The 14,078-nt window shown below is 36.6% G+C and overlaps 1 pseudogene; it reads left to right on the top strand.

The window, feature by feature from the left end:
• On the top strand, positions 4,965–6,143 carry LOC104738464 (annotated as a pseudogene).

Below are 14,078 nucleotides of genomic sequence, written 5' to 3' on the forward strand. Positions count from 1 at the left end.
CAAATTAATAACAATTATATATAAAAGTATACAAAAAAATATTGTCCCGTAGTGTATTATAGGGTAAATCCTAGTTTAATGTTAAACTGTCAATCACCAAAAATTTTGCTAAATATTCACCACTATTAATAATATCACCAATTTGTTTTTTAAAAAAACCTAAGCAATTATCCCTAAATTATAAGTATAAATTAAGAGAAATTCCTTTAAATACCACTAAAAAGTTTTTTTTTCCAAAAAATACCACATTTTAGTTTTTTCCAAAATTACCACAAAAATTTATTTTCCAAAATTACCACAAACACAAAAAACTGATTTTTAAGGATGTAGAATTTTTTTTTTGGTTTGGGTTGACACATTTAGTTTTAGGGTATAGTTTTTAAGGGGTAGGGTTTAGTATTTAAAATTTAGAAATTAGTTTTTAGTATTAGAAATTTAATTCAATTATGTGGTTTTTTTGGAAAAAATTACATTTTAATGGTATTTTTGGAACAAAAAACTAAGTTGTGGTATTTTTGGAATAAAAACATATTAGTGGTATTTATGACAATTGCCTACAAATTAATCTAAAAAATCAATATTTCATAATTTATCATTTAAAATATTATTTCCTACATATATTTGTGATTACATAGTTTCCTACATATATTTGTTTTACATATCATAGTTAAATTAGTTGAATTCAACATGTCTGATATTAGTAGCATTGAAAATTAAAATGAGAATTTAATCTATAATTAAGCTTCAGATTAATGATATATATTTTTTTTTATTAAAACTGATTCAAATTATGTTTCGTCTACCTATACGACAATATAATTAATCATGTTATTTGAAACTTTTAATATGTTTATATATTCATAATATTTTTAAAAATTTATTAATTTAAAATATATCAATTATAAGAATTTATCTTCTTAAAATTTTAAAATTTACATATATAGTAAAATTAAACATTTACAATAAAAATATCGAATTAAATTGTATATAAACTTTAAAATTTGTATGCTTGTTAAGTTAGATAATCTTATAATATGACTATGAATCTTATAAAACATTTGAGCCGATGTGGGATGTTAAACACACATAATTGTTTGGATAAATAACACTCTAGCACACTTTCTCTACATTTAATATCACTATAACACACTTCTTGACCATGATACACTTTCTTATAGTAAACTAGAAATAATCTCACATAGAAAAAATTAGCTCAAGCTGGGAGCAACATATGTTTTAAGGAAAGATGCATTGTGCCAGTATCTTACTTGAACCAGCCTTTGTTTCAAACTCTTGTCAGTAAAGCCGAGGAAGAGTTTTGGTTTAATCATCCTGAAGATACACTCCAGATCAGAACATTAAACCACTCTTCTTGATGCTAAATCACGCATATATGCTCCTCTTCGTATGGACACGTTTACATTTTACTGTATGAACACAATGTTGTTTAACCGTCACCAATTTTACTATATGAACACAAATATGAGAGGAAAGTTGTTTTCAGTCGCGTCTACATATTTTTTAGACCCTAGGTGAACTGAATTTGTTGTACCGGTAGGTCTGGGCATTCAGGTTCGGGTTTTTGGGCTTAGACATATAAAACCCGTTCGAGTTTTTTTGTACTAACACATCTGGTTCAGATCGGATTCTGTCTAGTTCGGGTAAGTTTGGGTTTACCCGAATTCAAAAAAACATGACAAAAAAAAATCTAGAAATTTTAGAACATATGTATATATAAATATTAAGTTATCATATTACGATAAAAAAAAAATTAAGAAGACAAAATGCTTTACAATACATCCTTAAATGCTAAAGGTATACAGTTCAAAGAATTTCAAACCCCCTTACATGCATTTTTACATTTAATTCGTGTTAGAGACTTTTTTCCTTCCGCGCCAGATTATTCTCAATTCCATATCACACCTAATTATATCAACTTCAAAGCACTATAAATAACCCCTCATTAGCTAAATGAGTGCAACAAAAAAAGTTACCACCAACAAATAAACTTTATTGAAATTGATGGAAACTGCTTTATATTTTCTTTATTTCTTCTCTTCCTTTTGATGTTTATTTTTATTGCAAGTTAGTCACTCTCTTTAAGATATGAGTCCTTCTCATCACTAACCATTGATTTGTATTCTTTTTTGAATAAAATGTAAAATTTATTCGAAAAATACTGTTTTACATCAAGTGAAGCATAAATTTGAAAGAGTTTTTTGAAATACTATAGCTGTAATTTACAACATGTATGATTGAGTAGTCCCTCCTCAACGTGAGGCTAACCATCGCTCCATATATCTATTGGAGTTTCCTGATGCTTGGATTGTAAGCAACCTGTTTTGGACTTGGGGATCTAGACGTTTGATGAGCAGAGTGGATCGTACCGGTTCCTCCCCGTGTTGGCGATTGTTCCGCTCTGTCCAAATAGCGTGAAACGAAGCCTCGAATGCTTAACGGAGGAAAAACAGGGTGATACTCCCCAAAGAGGTGTCCACAAGGAGAGACATGTTGGTGTCCCAGTTTGTAGTGAAGTGATGTACGAGCAGCTTGGAGGTGAGTCATGTCCAAACTTCTGACGAGTAAGGACAAGTGAAGAACAGATGATTGCGGGATTCTTGTGAGGCACATCATATGGAACAAGAGGTATCTATCCGTGTGTTCCAGAGCTGCATGCGGTCCCCCGTGGTAAGGTGGTTCAGCGTGGTTACCCTGACCAGAAATGAGAACTTAGGGGTGGCCTGAGAAAACCACACACCCGCAGCCCACGACTTCCTCTGACCGATGTTCCTAGTATGCTCCCATGTGTCTTTGGTGCTAAAATTGGCCTTGAATGTATCACCTTTCCCTCTCCAGGGGACAGCGTCCTCTGCGTCTACACGACCTCTGTTACGAATGGTTGCTAAAGCAGTCTCCATCAGATTCAAGTATTCCACGCGATAGTGTCAATGTCTATGAGAGCAACAATATATTTGTATTCAATGTGTATGTTTTCATCCTTTTGTATACTGTTTTGCTTATCATATCAATAAAATTTAAGTTTTCAGTTTCTACTTATGCCGGCCGCTTCCTCAACCACGGTCCCTTCTCATAATGCCTTAATTTAATGACGGCTACTAACCACTGTCGGTATTCGCATTATATGCTAATTGTTTCGTTGATATATTCATTTTTCCAAATACTGTTTGTTGATAACTCCCTTCATCTCTATCTCTCTCAGTTTCAGGGGAACTTTGCGTAAGTTTTATTTTCTATATTTCACTTGGTTTATCATTTTTTAATATATTTTAAGACCATTACAATAATTTCAAAGTGTGATTATTGATATAATTAAAATTAATAAAAAGTTAAAATATTATGTATATGTAAACTTATAAATGTTAAAGATGTCATAAAACGGTTTTATATTGCAAAACAAATTATAAGGTTATTAGTCCCAAGCTTGAGGACAGGTTAAATTTTCATCTTATTGTTTTGTTAACACCATCAATTTTAGAATATTAGACATATCTAATTAAGTTGATTTATTAAGATTATGTAAAAACAAATTGTATCATGGGTGAAATTCTAGAATTAATAATCAAAATAAATTTTTACAATCTTAAACACTAAATAAAACAAACAATATTAACCAAAAAAACAAATATAACTCTAAAAAAACAAATGTAACTTAAAATTTAAAATTTTTGGTTATAAAAAATGATTCCACGGTGTACCGCGGGTTAAAATCTAGTAATTGCTGAATTTGCAAACCTTGTTTTGCCATCAAAATGTTTTTCGATCAACACAAAAATAAAAGTAAAAAGTATATAAAAAATTGGATGGTTAAAAGCCCATGCATCTTGGGCCTTAGGTTGAAGTGAACCACCCGGCCCCTTCTATAGATATGCCGATGTGGGTCTTAGGTTAATGTTTAAACATCATCTAATTAGGACAAACTGTTTTAAGGGTCTGACTGGTTCAAACGCTGCGGTTGCGATTGCGGGAGATTGCAGAAGTGGGCGATTGCGGTTTTAAGCGTTATTAAGCGTTTTGAGACTGGTTTAGCGGTTTAAAATTGGTGCATTTGCGGGAGGTTTACGACTGGTTGACCAGCGGGTGCAATAGCGGTTGGAACATAATAAATGTGATATCTAATATATAAATATTTAAAAACACCAAAAATTTTATTAAACTTGATTTATAATTAAAATTTATTAAAATAATAATTATTCTTAAAAAAAAAAAATATTGAAATACTTATTCCTTTATGCATTTGGCTTTTCACCAAAAATTTAATCAAGTAATTTGATAAATGACAAAACATATGCTTTAGATCCTAAATCTTTTCTCTTTTTTCTTAGATCGTGGGTCAGTAGTTGCATCGGTAGGAATGGTCAAGTTAGAGTTGAGAAGAGTCACTGGTGATTTGTTTTAATATTTTTCACAAATAATCTTATTTTCTTAAATTTCTGATGAAATATTATATTTATTTAGATTTTTTTAAACTTATGTGCGATGTGCCATTAAATTTAAATCAAGTTTTCCAGGTTATTGTTAATTGGAATATTATTTTCTTCTAATTGTTTATTTTATAATTTCTGCAATCGTATCCGTACTTCATTTTCTCTCATCATTAATGAGTAAATTGGTTAGATAGAAAATATAACAAAAAAAATTTCATTATCATTCATTTCTTTTAAGTTTTTTTACAAAAAAAAAAAAAATTCCAACCGCAATCGCTCGCAACCGCAAACGCTTGCGGAAAAAAACTTTTGGAATACAGTGGTTTGGAACGGTTGGGAACGATTAGGAGCGGTTTTTGTGATTGGTTCCAATCGTTAGCAACCGCTACTACCCGCAAACGCAGCGTTTGTGGGAGGTAGCGGAAGAACCAGTCAACACCTAAATAATCCTAAAAAATACATATCTATAGAGGGAGTCTGTGCGACTTGTATTGTCAAAATATGTTTCTGCGTCCGATCATGGTTAGGAGAAAAACTTTTGATTCCATTCCAGATGATCTCATTATAGAGATATTCTCGAGATTGTCTACAAAATCAATCGGTAGGTGTCGTTGCGTGTCGAAGCTATGGGCGTTCAGACTTTACCGTCATGATTTCACCGAGTTGTTTCTAACCAAGTCCTCGGCTCGTCCAAGTCTCTTATTTGCGGTCCCCCAACACCGTGAGTGGAGCTTTTACTCAACGCCTCAGCCTCAGAAACCATATGAGAAGTCTTCTGTTGTAGTAGCCGCCACTGATTTTCATACCAAATTCTCGAAAGGCACAAGCGATTGCGATTGTAGCTTTGCCTCTGGATTGATCTATTTTCGTAATATGTTCATCCCAAGGGAAGATTTAGATGACAAGCGTGTGATATGTAACCCTCTCACAGGACAGTATGTTATCTTACCTGAGGTTAGCAGAGGCTTTTCGTATAGCTATTTAGGGTTTGATCCTCTTTACAAGGAATTTAAGGTATTGGTCATTAGTGATTATATCTTAACACTGGGAACTGGGGAACTGAGGTGGAGGACGATCCAGTGAACTTTTCAACATCTGCCTTGTAGGGAAAATATTTGCATCAATGGGGTTTTGTATTACTCAGCTCGACATGCATCTAATGGGGAGGTGATAGTTTGCTTTGATGTTAGGTATGAGAAATTCAAGTACATAGGCATAGAATGCCGTTTTGATGGATTGATAAATTATAAGGGGAAATTAGGTGGGATTAACATTAAGTTGCGGTATGCTTCTAATGGTGGATTTCTTGTTGAGTTGAGTATGTGGGTTCTAGAGGATGTTGATAAACAGGAATGGTCGAAATATGCCTACACTTTGTGGGATGAGAGTCATGTTGCTATACATAAAGGGGATCTTTCTGTTTCTGGGATGACTGCTACCGATGACATTGTTTTGTCAATGAAATATGCATCTAATCCATTTTATGTCTTCTACTTTAATCCGGAAAGGAACACTCTCCAAAGTGTTGAAATCCAAGGTGCTCGGGCCAATCATAATTCCACAGTTTACGCCTTTGTAGACTATGTAGAAGATCTTAGTGTCCAAAATTTCGTCCCCAAGAGGCCAAAACCACGACGACATCAGTGTACATCTGGCGACCTCTCCAAGTCTTCTCAATCTGTGAAGAACAAGGAGTAGGACATGTACGGATTATCAGCTAACCTTCTCTATCGTTATGTTGGCTTAGCTATATATATTTTTGTTTTATTTAGTTCTTTTTTGTTTTTTTTTTCGTCTTGTTTAGCACTATCATTCCAGTGGCTTAGCTAAAATTGTCACATATGGACATAAAGTTCAAAACGCCTAATCAAGAGTCTGATTATTCATCATTTGTTATGATTTACAATATATTTTGGAAATTTTGCACCCACACCCACTTTCTCCACAACTATTTACAACTAAATCTACTTTCTACTACTCATATACTTTTCTCAAATTTAATTACATATTACCCCTCACTCCTTCTAACCCATTCTATTCTCTCTCTCTCTCCTCTTTCTCTCTCTCCACATCAGATTTTATTTTTCATAATTTAGTAATTAACAAAAAAAATCCAAAAACAAAATAAGAAAACAGTCACAATTTATTTTTAAAAAAATCAGATATCTTATTTACCGTAAAAACAATTATTACTTTTTCGTTCCCAAAATATATCAAAACAAATAATATTTATGCTATAAAATCCTAATTACTCTACCGCACCTTTCATGATCTTAGTTAAAAGAGTCCTAAAATCACTCTTAATTAAACAACTCATGAATTTAAATTTTACGTGTTCCACCATATATTTTCATAAAAATATTTTAAATTTATTAGTTACAAATTATTTATTTTCCAAACTTATTAATTACTGTAAAAAAAGCTATTCGTCAAAAACTATTAGAGCTCCGATAAAAATAAAATCACGTTAATTGTTATGTTTCTTTTCCAAAAAAAAGACATGTACAATGCTAAAAAAAAAGAAATAAAGGTAAAAGAAAGAGCACGTTCTTTCTGTTCTACAAAACAAAATATTACACATTTAAGAAAAATTAAAGTAAAAAAAAAAACCAAAAAAAACAAAAGTAACTGTCACTTAACGTCGCATAATTTAACATAATATATTAACGAGAAATTAACAACATATGTTAAGCTATCTGAAAATAATAAACAAGTTACTAATTTTTGTAATTAAAAATTTTAAATTTAACTCCTACACGATGATAAAAAAACTTCTTCTTATGATCTTTTTGCTAACTCCCCCACTATCTATTTATTTCTCCCCACAATAACAATACTATACTTGCAGAATATTAATGAACAAAACACCAATGGTATCCATGCTACCATGTACACATGGTTATCATTTGTATCGATCAAACTAAACTAAATGATATCTCACAATAACAATACTATACCTACAGAATATAAATGAACAAAACACCAATGATATCTACGCTACCATGTACACATGGTTATCATTTGTAGCGATCAAACTAAACTAAATGATATCATAGCAGAAGAAAGCATGTACTCATGTCCAACAAACATATGTCAACAAATTAGGGTTAATGAACATGTGGTAAAAGTTAAGTGGATAGGCTTGGATGGAAATCATGAATCTTAATGTATGAATATACTTTGTTATTGCCGCACATTCCGAACTGGTGGTGGAAAAGAGACTAACTTTGGAAAAAATTACTTTGTTTTGAATGAATCCATGGAGACCTATCCATAATTTATTTATCCACTAAACTTTGTTTATTTTTCTTTTCAAGTTAAGGTCCGTAACGAATCATCATAAGCTTTTTTTTATGTTCTTTGAGTTTTGGGTAACACATGAACCTTGCAAAGAGATCATAACATAATATAATACTGCAATTGATTAACAACTTATCATTGAACAAATGTTCAATGACAAATGGATATTGTATAATCTAAAAATTCATAAAAAAATATAGCAATATGTATCTTAAAATGTAGAAAATATAATCATAACATATTATATATAAATAAATAGATGATTTGTGATAACCATTCAAAGTGTTAACAACAATAATAAAAAAAAAAGAATGAGAGAAAGAGGAGAGGAGCAGTTTTGCCATAAAAAATTACACCTAAGCCAAAAAAACTTGAAAAAGTATAGGAATAGTAGTAAGTAGGTGAAAGTGAAAGAAGATGGAGGTAAAGTAGGTGTGGGTGCAAATCTCCCATATATTTTCCCGTTTTCTTGATTAATCGTGGTTTACCTGATCATGGACAAATAAGAAAACTGATCCTTAATTAAAATAAGGAACAAAAGACAAGATTCATGGAGTTTTGAAATAGGACAAGCTTTTGATTATACCTTACAATGGGAGCATAGTTTTACACCATAGAAGGTGATATCGGCATATTTTCTATAAGGATATTTCTGATCCACACACAATGGCTTTGGTAAAAGGTGCCATTAGTTATCTTTCTTCGAGGACACAGCCAAATTAAAACAAAAAACAAAACTTAGTTTCAGAAAATACACAATGGCTTTGGATAAAGGTGTCTTGCAAATTAAAGAATATTATGATGGCTATGTAGCTGAGGACGAAACTTCAGAACCATTAGTGTCAATATTTTCACTTCCTAATGTACCAAATTTATTAGTGTCAATATTAGTAAAGCAAATGAAATCCATTTTCTTTTGTCTTTGCAAGTGTAGAATGTGCCATACAATGGTAACCGTGGAGTCATTGATATGGGCATTGGTTGTCGAAGTACTTTGGTGGAGGCTTGGAGTAGTCGTCGAAGACAGCACTACCGTTCTATGATTCTAGTTCAAATAGAGGAGGCTCTAAGGCTGCAATGGCAGAATGTTGGAAGGGAAAGAATGATGTGTTCAGACCGCGGTTCTCAACAAAAGATACTTGGAATCACATTAGAACCACGTCTAGTACGGTAACATGGCATAGGGTGTGTGGTTTACTTATGCTACACCCAAGTTTTCTTTTTGAGTCTGGTTGGTGGTTCATGATAGGCTTCCCAAAGGCACTCGAATGGCTTAATGGAATAGAGCTATCTCGGGTACTTGCGGGTTTTGCCGCACACATCTGGAAACACGAGATCATTTGTTCTTCACCTGTAGTTTTGTCTCAGAAGTCAGAAATGTGTGTGGATCTCGCTCAAGGCATATTCAAAATAGACTACACCATTGATTGGTCTTCTCTCATCTACGTGGAGTCGCAGGCACACAAGGATCGTGTGCATGGTTTTCTTCAATGGTACGTTTTCCAAACAGTAATCTACATGATATGGCGGGAGCGCAATGGTCGGGGGCATGGTGAAGCTCCGAACACGGCAGCAAAGCTCATTGGATGGATTGATAGACATGTCCGTGATCAGCTTTTGGCAATTCAGCGTTTGGGGTATCGAAGATACGATGCAAGCTTCCAACAGTGGTTGCAATCTCGTATTTAGTTCCTTAGCTCTTTAGTCAAACTTTTCTAGTTTTCATTTCTCAGCCTTCTTTTCAAAATTAAGTTGCACTCTATAATTTAACATTAGATTCAAAAAAAAGAAAAATGTAATTTTGCAGAGAGATCAAACAAGTTGAGAGATCTCATCAAAAGAACCCTTACGCAACCATTTGTCACAATAAGTTACTAAACCATATCTTCCCCTCTTCTCTGGTTACAAGCTTTAAACTCATTCTTTTATCTGAATCTCTCTATGCAATAATGTGCTTTGATAGTATTATACCATGCTGCTGCTGCTAATTCAGATATGTGACTCTTTTATATATAGGTCAACTATACTGATATGAATTTGTGGAGGTGACACACATGTTGAACTCTCTCGTAGTCTTCCTCTAAAGTTACACAATACACTAATTCACTTTCATGGTAGGTGTTCACTTTCTTTCTCTTACAATTTCCTTTGTTTCAGCTAATTTGTAAACATAAGTCCAAATAAGATGATGATATGGACGCGGACGTACAAATCAAGAAGAATGGAGAGTTTCTATTTATCTCTCAACTTTTTTTTGGTGAATCAGAGAGGCCTAGGCCTCCCATACTTTATTAGAAATAAAAGAATTACAAACCAACATGTCGGGGAGACGAAACTCCTCGTACATCATCGTTTAAAACAGAAAGAAAAGAACTAGGACAAGAATCAAACAGCTCCAAACCAAGAGGTCTGAAGAATGCATAGTTGTTCAATCCATCTGCAAGATGATTCGCCTCCCTATACACATGGGAAATTCGGACTAGTCAGTCCTTCAAAATGAAGTCGTAGCACAACCGTACTAGGGGTGACAAAGGATGTGTATCAGCAATGCCTTTGTCAAAGAAACCAAAAACAACCGCTGAGTCCACTTCGATCTCTAACAAAGTAAATCTCCGTGCCCAAGCAAAGTAAAGCCTATAATAGACCCCCCATAATTCAGTCAAAGTCGCCGAGCAGTGCCCAATATTAATGGAGAACCCAAAGATCCATCTCCCCTCCTTATCTCGAAGCACCCCGCCCGCTGTAGCAGGTCCCGGGTTTCCATGGGAAGCACCATCAGTATTAAATTTGACAAAACCCTCCTGTGGAGGCTTCCACGCAATCTGTTGCACCACCCGTGACCCAACCCATGCCCAATGCGCACAATAGAGTGTGCTGAGCAGACCTCTTTCGCCTTGTCTTTGATGAACTGCACCCTATCTCGGCATTTACCAGACTCATCAAAGATATTAATACACCACCATTTCCATGCCCACCACACAGCCATACCAAACACTGTAGCCCATGGACTTCCTCCTATTACCATTTGTATGCCCAGATTCTCAAATATCCACTCAAAGAGAGATTGTTGAAAAAACACCCCTCTCCTACTCGGTACAATCAAACGATTCCAGACACCTGCCATGGCTTTACAGTCACGCAAAACATGGAGAATTGATTCCTCACCGCCCTTGCAAACCTGACAGATTCCCGAGTCACTAAGATGACTTCTACAACGTTCTACATTTTTCATGATCGCTCCATGTTCAACCAGCCACAAGAAAACCCTCACTCTTTCTGGTACCACCGCCTTCCAAATCCTCTGAAACCAAGATGTCATGTCCGGTTGAGGAATAGAATCTTTGGTGAGAGAGTGATAAGCAGATTTCATAGAAAAACTGCCATCTGAGGTTGTACCCCATGAAACTCAATCTTTCGCACTTGTAAACGTATCCACCCTAACAGCTGCAAGACACAGCTGAGATTGTTGTGGAAGCCATGACGCAAGCCTCGTCTAGTCCCAACCTACCCCATCAATCCATAAATCCCGCACACTCAGCTCCAGCTCCATTTCCGGGACATTCCGAGTAACCTCGTCAATAAGAGGACCTGACCCCAACCAATGATCCTTCCAAAACTTGATAGAGAGTCCATCACCCAGAACCTAACGCAGACCAGGAAAAATCACCTCTCGAAACCCCAAGGCTATACTTCGCCAAGTCGAAGACCAACTGCTTTTCACTGCTAACCAATCCGACGAGTGACAATCCCCCACCTTATACTTGCTCCGCACCACGGCACCCGACATACTTTTAACATTCTGTAGGATCCGCCAATCAAGTTTCGATATCATAGCCTTGTTCATTGTTTCTGGAGAACGAAACCCCAACCCTCCATTACTCTTTGGGGAACAGATTTTTTTCCAAGACACGAGGTGTTGTTTCCTCTTCTCCGAACACCCTCCCCACACGAAAGTTCAAGAAATTTTGTCCAAAGCATTAAGGGTCGATTTAGGTAACATGATGGTACTCATCGTGTGGACCGGAATAGATGTTAAGATGGTTTTAGTCAAAGTAATCCACCCTGCTAGACTCAAGACACGGCCCTTCCAACCAGACAACTGTGAAGACACCCTCTCTACCACTCCCGTAAAGGTGGTCTTGTTAATCCGTTTATTCAAAACCGGCATGCCCAAGTATTTGCCAAGATCTCTCGTCGCCATAATCCCATTCTCCTGGCTGATACGTATCCGTAAGTCCCTGTTCACATTTTCTGAGAAGTAAACTTTCAACTTCTCCAGACTCACCTTTTGCCCTGAGGCGATACAAAACTTCTCCAAAACTCCTTGCACTACCCTGATCTGTGCGACTGATGCTTCGGCAAACAAAATAATATCATCAGCGAAGCAAACATGAGAAAGCTTTGGTCACCCCGAGAAAGTGATATTGACTTCCAAGCTTTAGACTCAATAGCCTGCTCAATCTGGTGACATAACCTTTCCAAGCAGAGGACAAAAATATAAGGGGATAGGGGGTCACCCTGCCTAAGTCCCCTCTCTGGCCTAAAGGTCTCTGTTTTTTCACCATTCCATAAGATATGCATTTAAGGGCCTGAAACACATGTCATTATCCACTTGATCCAATTCTCTGTTAGACCTGCTGCATACAAAGTATCTTGCAAGAAGTCCCATCGGATTCGATCATAGGCTTTTTCCAGATAAAGTTTAAGAAGCATCCACCCTTTCACTCCTTTTTTACGTCTCATCGAATGAACCGCCTATTCCACCACTACTATGTTGTCCATGCTAAGCCTCCCTAGGATGAAGCTCGACTGTGCTGGACCGATCAACAATGGCATGAGGTGTTTCAATCGCATAACCATAGTCTTAGTAACTGTCTTGAAAAAGAACAACCAAGGCATCATTCATTCCCTCCGGTAACTCCCCCTTTGCGAAGAAATCTAACACAATATGACCCACTAAGCTACCAACCACATCCCAACAATCCTGATAAAACACCGGTTGAAACCCATCTGGCCCATGTGCCTTATACTTGCCCATACTACGTATAGCTTTCTCCACTTTCAAATCCGTGAACGGTTTCTCCAATAGAGTCACATCTGCTTCGGATAAAGGAGTAAAACCCTCATGTGGTAACTTATCTACCACCTGGTCAACATCCTCCATCGAATAAAGTCTTTTATAATACCTGACAGCTAACTCCTCCAGCTCCTTGGAATCCGTAACCCAAACTCCACCATCCGATTTTAACATATCTATATGGTTCCGTCTTCTCCTGATGATTGTGGATGTGTGGAAAAACTTAGTATTACTATCCCCCAAAGCAATCAGCTTCTCACGAGACTTTTGAAACCAAATCATCTCCTCTTGTTCCAAGATCACATCAAGCTCATTACACAACTCTTCTTCTCTTAGTAATAAAGCATTTGTCTGCTGCGAATCCAGTTGAACCTGCACCCGTAACAAAGTTCCTTGCTTCCTTACCCTGTTTCCAGGTGAACTTAGCTCCCGTAAATCTCATATCAATTAAAGATAGATCATTGATCCACTCCCCGAAGGCCATAGAATCTGGATACAAGCATCCGTTTCCTCCTGTACGCTCATCCAACCGTACAATAGTATTAAAATCTCCACCAATCACCAGTGGTTCCGTGATATCTTGCAACAGACCTCGGAGTTCCTCCCACAACCCACTACGACGGTTCACCGCAGGAGCTGCGTAAACCACCACCAAGTGCATCTGCTCACCATCCCTTAGCACCGTTGCGTAGATGTATTGCTCCGCAACCTTAACCACTTCAATCTCCCCAATGTCTGACCTCCAGAGAAGCCAAATTCCACCACTCTAGCCCACAGCATCAACTCTAGTTGGCCCATCAAAACCTAGTCCCTGACAGATATGTCTAGCTCGATTCCCACTCGAATGAGTCTCAAACAACGCAAGGATCTCCAACGGAAACCTCTTCAAAACATAACAGATAGAACGGCGAAAGTTGGGTTTGTTGACCCCCGGCAATTCCATAACAAGATATTCATCATTACTTGACAGTAGACAAAACGAACTACCGAGGCCAGCCGTTATGCTTGATACTCACTCGCCGTCTCCTCCGATGACTTTGCTGGAGGCGCAATCTCCATAGTCTCTCGAGATCCTCCCGAATCAGGAGCATCGGGCACATGCTTTGCAGTCGACCGTGAGGAGAAATCTTCCGAGATACTATCCCCAAATGAGTCGATCCCATCAAAGCATCCCCCAGTTCGTCCCACCCATCGATCTCGATTTGCAGTCGCTTCCCCGACTCTGAGAGTCCCACTTCCCCCCCCCCCCCCCCCCC

Source organism: Camelina sativa, chromosome 13 (genome assembly GCF_000633955.1).
Source record: "Camelina sativa cultivar DH55 chromosome 13, Cs, whole genome shotgun sequence".
NCBI classification, from domain to species: domain Eukaryota; kingdom Viridiplantae; phylum Streptophyta; class Magnoliopsida; order Brassicales; family Brassicaceae; genus Camelina; species Camelina sativa.